The sequence below is a fragment of the Temnothorax nylanderi genome, unplaced genomic scaffold, assembly GCF_030848795.1.
Source record: "Temnothorax nylanderi isolate EJ_2023f unplaced genomic scaffold, tnyl_v1.0 TNYL_tig0893_pilon, whole genome shotgun sequence".
NCBI classification, from domain to species: Eukaryota; Metazoa; Arthropoda; class Insecta; order Hymenoptera; family Formicidae; genus Temnothorax; species Temnothorax nylanderi.
In genome coordinates, this window is record NW_027249955.1 from 46,769 (window position 1) to 56,004 (window position 9,236).

The 9,236-nt window shown below is 37.5% G+C and overlaps 1 pseudogene; it reads right to left on the reverse strand.

Annotated features, from left to right (window-relative positions):
- Nucleotides 1-1,298: 1,298 nt before the first annotated feature.
- Nucleotides 1,299-9,193, reverse strand: LOC139785824 (uncharacterized; annotated as a pseudogene).
- Nucleotides 9,194-9,236: the final 43 nt, after the last annotated feature.

Consider the following 9,236-nt stretch of genomic DNA (forward strand, 5'->3'; position numbering starts at 1 on the left):
ATAAAAGGAGAGTTGGAGAATAGTAGGGGTGTATGCAAAGAAGGAGGGGACTCTGCAGGAACTAAGATAGATAATGGAAAGGAAAGAGAGAGGAATGTACACGGTAATTGGGGGAGATTTTAACGCTAGGACAGGAAGGGAAGGAGAGGGATTGAAGAGGAAGAGCAAGAAAAAGGAGGAGAAATGGAGAAAGGAAGAAAATCTAAGGATAAAAAGATAGATAGAGGGGGGAGGCTGCTGGTGAATTGTATTGAGAAGAGAGGTTGGGAAATATTTAATGGGAACATGAGAGAAGACAAAGAGAAGTTTACATTTACGGGAGGAAGGGGGCCCACTGTTATTGACTATGTAATTGGGGAGGGAGAAGTAAGGAAGAGGGTAGTGAGCTTGACGGTGGGGGATATAAAGTGGATTCGGATCACCCATATTAGAAGTGGTGCTGAAAAGGGAGGGGGAAGGAAAAGACGGAGGGAGGTTGAAAAAAAGAAGCAGGGGAGTTTGGAATGAGGAAGGAGGCAATGCATTCAGAGAAAGAATAGGAGAAGTAGAGGAGACCGGAGGAGAGTTAAACAAGGAATGGGAGGAAATGGAGTTAAGAATAGTAAAGGCGATAAAAAGGGCAGAAGAAGGGTCGAAGGAAAGTAGGAGGGAGAAGGTTGAGTGGTGAGATGGAGAATGTGCAGAATTGAAGAAGGAGGCAAGAAGAGAACTTAGGGAGTGGAGGAAGGAAAGAGATGACAGAAAATACAAGGAAAGAAAGAAAGAATTTAAAGAGTTGTGTAAGAGGAAGAAAGAGGAAGAGAATAGAAGGTGGGAGAGAAAGGCAGAGGAAGCGAAGCGGGAGTCGTAGTCTTTGCGCAATACCCCTCCCCATGGTCACTAAGAGGTTCCCGCAATTTGAGGGTGTTTCTTTATGTTTTCGGGGGTGGGGAATTCAATTCTATTGGCTTTTTTCACCTAGCTCCGCTCAGTTATTTGTTAATAACAATTTTATGTTAAAAAATCCATTTTTAGAAGATACAATGCGAGTTACAAAACAATGTGTTGAACAAAAGTTTTCCCTCTCTTCCTAACAAAGTACGTTTTTGAATTTTTCAAATCCGACGGGTAGTTTCGGAGATACGAGCAACAGAGCGACAGGCGGGATAACAATTTTATGTTAAAAAATCTATTTTTAGAGAAGAGACAATGCGAGTTACAAAAAAATGTGTTGAACAAAAGTTTTCCCTTTCTTTCTAACAAAGAAGTACGTTTTTGATTTTTCAACATAAAATTGTTATTTCGCCTGTCGCTCTGTTGCTCGTATCTCCGAAACTACTCGTCGGATTTGAAAAATTCAAAAACGTACTTCTTCGTTAGGAAGAGAGGGAAAACTTTTGTTCAACACATTTTTTTGTAATTCGCATTATCTCTTCTAAAAATAAATTTTTCAACATAAAATTGTTATTAACAAATAACTGCGCGGAGCTAGGTGAAAAAAAAACAATAGAATTGAGTTCCCCACCATCGAAAACATAAAGAAACACCCTCAATTGCGGGGACCTCTTAGTGACCACGGAGAGGGGGTATTGCACAAAGACTATTGAAGGTATGGGAGATAGTTAACAGAGAGAGGAGAAAAAGAAGGGGGATGGAGGAAGGAATAGGGGAAGAGGAGTGGAAAGAGCATTTTATGAGGTTGTTGGGAGGGGTAGAGGAGAGGGTGGTAAGAGAGAAAGAGGAGGTGAGAGAAGGTGAAAAGAGGGAGAAAGAGGGGGAGATAAGCTTAGAAAAAATGAGAAGGGTAATAAGGAAGTTGAAGGATGGTAAGACAATGAGGTTAGATGGAATTCCAAACGAGGTGTGGAAGCACGGTGGAAAGAAATTAGAGAGTTGGGAGGTTCATCAACAGGGTGTGGAAGGGAGGAGGTTGGCCGGAGAAATGGAAGGTGGGAATAATCGCGCCAATCTTAAAAAAAGGGAAGGGCAAAAGGGCGGAGGAGTATAGGGGGGTGACAATAATGTCGTTGCTATATAAGGTGTACACTGCAATTCTGGCAGAGAGGTTGAGGGAGGAGCTGGAGACGAAGAGGATAATACCACAGAACCAAACAGGGTTTAGGAGGGGAAGGGGGACTATAGATAACATCTATGTATTGAACTTTTTGGTAAATAGGAGCCTGGAGAAGAAAGGAGGAAAGCTGGTAGTATATTTTGTAGATCTTAAGGGGATCCTATAGCAAAGGCCGAACTTCCTCGATGTCGATAATATCAACATTTCTAATCCTGTTTTCTCTATATCTGTCCTTGTCTAACTATAGATATCTGTCCTTGTCCGATTGCTGCGCCACCTCTCGCTACACGCAATACTACTTATCCTATCAACCTGAATGTGCTTTTGCACATATAAAAGTTAAATATATACAACTTTTTTTCTAGGCTTTCAATCTTAATTTTAATTGCACGATATTGTTCTTACATGTATTCCCTAGAGCGCACGTATCTTATTTTATATATATAAACTGCAGTATTTTTGTGGGAGAGAGGGAGAGAGGGAGAGAGGGAGAGATTGATTGATTGATTGATCTTTATTAGCCTTCTCGGCTATTTATATACATAAAATTACATAAAATATACATCACACTACAATCTCGCAACATTATGTGCAATATAATCTTTCAACATTCTCTTAAATTTATCTACTCTATCACATTGCTTTACCTCTGCAGGTAAATCATTATACATTTTAATACCTTTATAAAAAACACTCCTTTGTGCCTCACACGTTTTGCGCAACTGTACAGCTATATTGCCCTTTTGTCTCGTCTCCATCTGATTACCTTCACCTACTAAATCTAGCCTATTTTTCAACATATGTGGTAGATAACCTCTTAATATCTTGAACATAAATATACATGTATTATAATATATTCTCTGTCTTATTGACATATATTGTAAGGCTTCCAGCATATGTTCCACTCTGGTATTCCTTTTACACTGCAAGACTACTCGCATAGCTCTGTTCTGCGCCACTTGTTGTTTCTTAATTTGCGTCTCGCCCATCCCCCCACACACACACACAATCACTGTTGCACAATATTCAAAATGCGGTGCAATAATCGCCTTATACACTATTTGTCTATTGTACGGCGTCAGGTAGTGACCTATTCTATTCAAAAAACTAGTTTTCTTACATATCTTTTTTAACATATACTCACACTGTTCAGCAAAAGTGAGTTTACTGTCAATCATTACACCTAAATATTTTATTACTTCCACGCGTTCCAACACATCACCATTCATACATGCTATTCTTATCTGTCCTCTAACTTCCTTTCTACTGCTCCGAACAATCATGTACTTTGTTTTTTCTGCATTTAACTTTAGTTTATTTAGGTTCATCCATTCTTCTATCTTATAAAATACATCATTCATCTTTCTATTAAGTTCCTCACTAGATTCTCCTATTACATAGATCAACGTATCATCCGCAAACAATTTCACATTACTTCCCATCGGACATGCGTTAATTATATCATTAATATACAATATAAAAAGCAACGGACCTAACACCGATCCCTGCGGAACACCATGGTCTATTACCATTGGTTTGGAATACTGACCATTGAATCTAACTTTTTGTGTTCTGTTATTTAAATATGACTTTAACCAATCCCAGACCTTACCCCTTATCCCAATCTGATACAATTTTTTTAATAACCTTCTTCTATCTACAGTTTCAAATGCTCTTTTTAAATCCATAAATATTACTCCCACCATTTTCCCTTCAGCAATCTCCAATTTCCATTCATCTATTGTTCCTTGTATTGCCGTCTCACATGAATATGATTTTCTAAATCCAGATTGGTGTTCCGTGAGCACATTATTTGCCTCTAGGTATTTTTCTATTTGATCTTTAACCACTAATTCTAAAACCTTCTCATAAACTGGCAGAACGTTGATTGGCCTATAATCACTAGCTTTTCTCGGTTTTTTAATTTTTGGAATTGGAATTATCGTAGACGTCTTCCAGCCATCTGGACATACACCCATATCTAGTGACTTATTTATTATATCTGTAAATTCATTTTTAATTTCACAAAAAGCTGCTTTCAACACATCAACACTTATTCCTTCCTCAGTCCCTTTCTTAGCCGGAAGATTCATCACGATCCTTCCCAATTCACTCGCATTAATAAGGATTAAAATATTCTAATACTTTTTTATTTTCAACATCATATATTGTTCCCATATTACTCCTTTGATCCTCTACTTGCCTAATACTATTTATAATGTTACCAATACTATTAATATAATATTCATTGAACTTGTCTGCCATATTTATACCCTCATTAGTGATAACACCTTCAAAATCTATCCTATCAGCAATTTTTACATCCATAACTTCACCTTTCAATATTTCTTTTAATATCTTCCACATTCTTTTTGAATCTGACTTATTGTCATCGATCATATTTTCATAATATTGCTTTTTCCTATCTTTTATAAGTTTAACAACTTTGTTCCTTTCAATTTTATACCGCCGCCAATCCTGCTCTAGTCCCGTATAAACTGCTTTTCCGTATGCCCTATCTCTAACAATTGACGCCCATTTTAAATCCTCCGTAAACCATATTTTCCCTTCCCATACCTTTGGTATTTTAAAAGTTCTTTCCGGCGCAACAGTATCTAACGCCGCCACTATATTTTTAACAAAAGTACTCGCCCTATCATTTATATCTAATTTCCAGTTGTCACCCATGCTCCGCTGCAATTCATTAACAAAATTCTTTATATTCATCCTTTTGTATGCTCTTCCCCTAAATTCTTTATAACAGTTTACAATTTGGTCCGCCTTAAATTCAATTTTTACCCATGCATGATCCGTAATTTTCGGATTTTCTACTACAGTTACACACTCACTCAAATCCACGCTCGCAAAGACTAAATCTATAAGTGTACAACTATTAATTGTCACCCTTGTTGGTTGATCAACATACTGTTTCAGTCCTAGACATAACATAGAATTTTTTAATTTATTTGAATAAAACGCATCTAGTGTTAAATCTATGTTAAAGTCTCCTATTACTATACACTCCTCTTTTACAATTATATCTTCAATTAGGTCCTCAATAAACTTTATAAAAATGCCATCTGGTGCACTAGGTGAATGGTACACTGCTACAATTGTACCCTTGTACCATCTTTCGTATACCTTTATTACAACACATCAACAGTTACCTATGATCTTGTGCACCATTACAGCTTCATATTTAATGTCATTTCTAATATAAACAACAACTCCTCCTGTATATCTATTCTCAGCATCACACCTCACTTGACTGTAACCTCTCATATTTATCTCAAAATCTTCTATGCTGTCATCTACTCTTGTCTCCGACAACGCCACTATCGCTGGGTTTTTTGTCACCATTATTTGATGGAAGATCTCATCTTTATGTAACATTAAGCTTTGCGCATTTATATACATTATTTCTTCACCTTTATTTCGTTGCTATTCATCATTCTTCCATCGAATTTTCTTTTTTTCTTCTTCTAGTAATTTCTTAAGTGTCGGACATTCTCTACTCAAAGCACCATGTTCTTCATTTATTTTTAAATTGTAGGTTTTATTCTTATACATACAATTCACACATTTTTCTTTCTTGACTTTACAATCATCATCCTTATGATCCCCTGCATATTTCGAACATGTTACCGGTCGCGTACAATTTTTCGCTATGTGGTAAAATCCCCAACAATTGAAACATCTTTTTACGTTAACATAGTTAGCAACATGACATTTCCTCCATCCAATATTTATTTTCTCATTTTTTAACATTTCCATATGTGTTATCTCATCAACTTCAACTATCAGCATACCATCTTCCCTTTTAGCTCTGGTCGTATTAGTATTTCCATTTTGTCCTCTTCTACCTATCTTCTTCACAATTTTAATATAAAATCCTCTTCTTTCTTCATTCAAATGATTTTGCTTTATTATCATATCTATTATTTGACCCTCGTCACAATTTAATTCTTCTTCATCCAAATTGAAAATTTTTAATTTCGGCTGAGCACCCCTCGGCTCTATTATTTGGTACTTATCACCTAATTTACTCATAGCAGTTGATTTTAATTGTTTTAATTCTTGCTCACTTTCACATCCTAGAATGAGTGCTCCCTTTCCTCCTTTTCTCAGCTTTGATACACCTACTGCCATATTTTTAATATCAATGTTCTCCTTAACCACTTTTTTTGTTTTCTCACTCTCTTGTTGCTCCTTCGGTTTTATTATGATAACATTTTCCTTTTTCTTCTCTTTGACCGCTTTGCAGTAACTACGTGAGGCATTTCCAGATAACATTACACTCCACATCTTCTTCATTTCTTCCAGTTCTTTCCTGTAACCTTCTAATTCTTCTCTAACTATGCTTGTTATTATACTCTTTATTTCACTTTTATGAATCATTTCATCATTAACTTTTCTCACCAACCAATCTACTTTAGTTTCCATGCTGGATCCTGCTAAATTATCCTCTGTATTCGATGATTTACGTTCTTTCACCGAACTCGCTTCCCCAGTATGAGTATTTTTTACGGTAAATATCTCATATTTAGCAGGACAGGAGACCAACTCATTAGCAGAATCATATACTTTATGTAATTTATGGCAACTCGGATGAAATATTTTATCACAAGGTATGCATTTTACCAACTGCGTCTTTATTTCTTTCCTACATTGCCTACATATCACCTGCTTCTCCATTATTGCTCATTATCCTGTGATAACTACAAATTCCTCTTTATCGACTTCTAAAAGTTCCAAGGAAAATGAAATACCACAACACGCCACCGTCAACACGATATCGTCACGTGTCACCGTCTCCTCCCAAATTAAGCCGAATCAGCAGGCACCAACCGCCATATTCCATGCAAGAGTCTAATTTCACAATTATTATCCATCAATGACTGCTTTGCCACAAGACAACACTCTCACCAGCACAGCGTCCGTACCTTCACATGTGACGCAAGTTTCAAAATTAAGAAACCAGTACTTCCCACTCAAATCTCAACAATTATGAGAAGCACGCTCACACACGTCGCACATGTCGTAGAGAGAGAGATGGAGAGAGGGAGAGAGGGAGAGAGGGAGAGAGGGAGAGATTGATTGATTGATTGATTGATATTTATTTATGCCATAGTCTAAATACTTTAGGCAAATGATGAATAATACAAAGATACACATAATGTAAACAAGAGCGAAATATAAAAGACAGAAGTTGATGTGAGTTTGATAGAAAAGTACAGTACTGTAAATACAAAGCATGTGCATGCTCTCTCTCATAAGACGAGCAACCAATGATCCAGCATAAAAACAATTGATAGGATGTAGAGTATGACGCAATAAAATATAACCAGTTTCAATAATGTACACTATAAAAACTAAGAACTAACGCAACTTAAGTAATAATAAGTACAATGAAAATAGAATATGAGAAGCAAGTAATACTAAGCGAACTAAATAGTGAATATAAAATTAAGAACTAAAACGCATCGCAATCTACAAACTAATAATAAGGTAAGAAAGCATTAGAAACCCTATACCAAAACTGATGTTATTCAATTCCATGTGCAAGCATGTCGATATGTCCATAAAGTGAATTAGCGTTAAATTGAGCAATACGGATAAGAAAATCTACATGATGCATTATGCCGAACGATAGACAAGCTTAGCAAGATCAGTGTCGGAATCAATATGGATAACAGGTTCACCATCGGTATATTTAACACATATCTGGCCGTTTCTTATCCAGACATACTTATACGACCTCTCCTTAGCAATACTCTTAGCCCGTTGTAATATGTCATAATTGGATAACAACTCATTGACGTAAATGTGATGAATCTGAGTTACCACCGCATACGTCTTTCCTTCTGAGTACACCCTTTGCCCGCTTTTTAGAAATAACAATATCGCGAACCGCACTCGAGGCCAAGGTGACAATGATCGAGCTGGAAGCTGCAGCAACTGTGGAAGAAGCTGACAGCACTTTCTTAACGGCTCTAACGCCAAGAATATGGCATGACAAGTTCGGAACGTCCAATGCCTCTAGCACATTTTTGGCGAGTTCAGATGGAGTAACAGACAACGTCGATGGTAAACCTGAAATGATCAACTCATTTCCACTATGAGATCTCGAAATGACTGAAATGACTGAGCAGATTTCAAGTCTTGGATTTCACGAATAAGTTTCACATTATCTTGCTCCAATTTAGCTATGCGTTGACGATTCTGAGCGACAGTGTCAGCAAGACGATTTAAGAGATTAAATTTATCGCTTAGTTCTTTGTTAGTACGTTGCTGACTGTCAATAAACGCAGAAAACTTCGCATCTGACTTATCCATGAAAGCAGAAAACTTCGCATCAGATTTTTCCATCTGCTCAATCAATCGACGCAAAAGATCATTGGTAGAGTCATGTGTAGTGTCATGCACAGTGTCATGCGTAGTGGAATGCGTACGTGCACCGCCGAGTGAGGCATCAACAATGTTAGATACTTTATCACAATGATCTGAGAAAAGTACACGGCGATCCTTCACTCGGAGTAACCGGCATATTTAAAAATTGTAATTTACAACAAGCACTAGCGGACTTCGTACCGACGTAAGCTTTGACACAACGCGGATGAAATGCTCTATGACACTCAGCACATGAAGCAGATTTACCAGCAATCTGCTTAGTACACTTAGCACACGTACGCTGCATGTGTTATCAACAATCGCTTAATCACTTGAAAGAAGTAGAGTTCCGTAGTATTGATCCGCTATCAGAGTGATCCGTATAAATCACAAGAGATGTCGCAGAGATCAACCCGAGCAGCCAATCAGCAGTCACTCAGATAGCACGTGTTCAAAAGAAATCGCATGTAGATAGAGAAGATCGGCAACGATAGCGCATGCGCAGCTGAGATCAACGTCTTCCACAGGAACAGCCAAGAATTAGGTTAGAACAAGCGATGATATTTGCCACAGAAATGCTGCTAATTAGGTAGCAAGCACCAGAAAGATAATGCTAGCACGTGACGAGCAACAAAAAACCAGCTAATACCTGCAACAAAATGGCCCGAAGGCAGCTTACGGCAAAAAACAGATTCACTTGAAGCAGGAGCAAAGAGAATAGACAAGCAATGATACTCACAGAGAGAGAGAGAGAGAGAGAGAGAGAGAGGAGAGAGGGAGAGGAGAGGAGAGA